This window comes from Monopterus albus, unplaced genomic scaffold, assembly GCF_001952655.1.
Source record: "Monopterus albus unplaced genomic scaffold, M_albus_1.0 scaffold246.1, whole genome shotgun sequence".
In the NCBI taxonomy this organism is placed as follows: Eukaryota; Metazoa; Chordata; class Actinopteri; order Synbranchiformes; family Synbranchidae; genus Monopterus; species Monopterus albus.
The window spans coordinates 932,921-933,858 of record NW_018128126.1 but is presented as its reverse complement, the minus strand read 5'-3'; positions in this window follow the sequence as shown (position 1 = coordinate 933,858).

The window sequence follows — 938 nt, the reverse complement described above, 5'->3', positions numbered from 1 at the left end:
AATTTGAAAAGTCAGACTGCACGTCGCAATCAAGACAAGAACATCATCTCCTTCAATGATCATTTAGCCCTGAACCTTTATTATTTTTCTTATTGTAATATTACAGTTAATCTGTTATGGCAGAAAAGCATTAGTGCAGTGATCTGTGTGGAGCTGGGAATATCAGCCATGTTCCCCTCATGACTACAGTCAGCATCACTGCTGCGTGTAGTCTGTCAGATCTGTGACCACTCCCAGCAGTTACATTATACTCGACTATAATGTAGGGGTGAGGGTGAGTTAGATTCTAAACTGATGAGTCATTAACCAGTAAATGAATCAACAATTCTGAACAATTTTAATAACCAGGCAGGCCAAATGATCTATTTTCTGGTTCTCAGCTTCTAAATTGTTCTACTTGTTCTGCTTATTATCATTGTAGAGATCTAATTAATGTATTAAATCAAGGGTTTTCTGGAGAGTGAAGCTGAGCATAAGAAAAACCTTCAATAAGGACAAATCCATAGAATTATGATTTCTTTTATGTGATTCTATTGGTGAGAAAGTCTTAATGATTTCCTTCAGGTTTTTTTTGTTGTGTTTATTGATTTTTGTCTCACCCCTACAACTATTTAGAGCTAAGCTGTACTTTGGACGGCACATGCAGTGAAGTGAACATTTCAACCACTAGACGACAGCAGAAGTAGGATTTTTCAGCCTGTGTGACATCGCTCTTCAGAGCTGAACCACAAAAGAAGGTTGGTTTACAGACAGACGGTGTGAAATGTGTCTTCTGTACCGCACTGATCTGTCTGAATACCCCAGTATGGACACCAGGCAGAAACAATGGGATAGAAAATATTCATCCAAGCACCTATCATTAAGCCACCACTTCCCTCGGGGCATTTTTTTTTTTTAAATACAGCATCAAAAAGCACTACAATAACATAGTGTGGTGA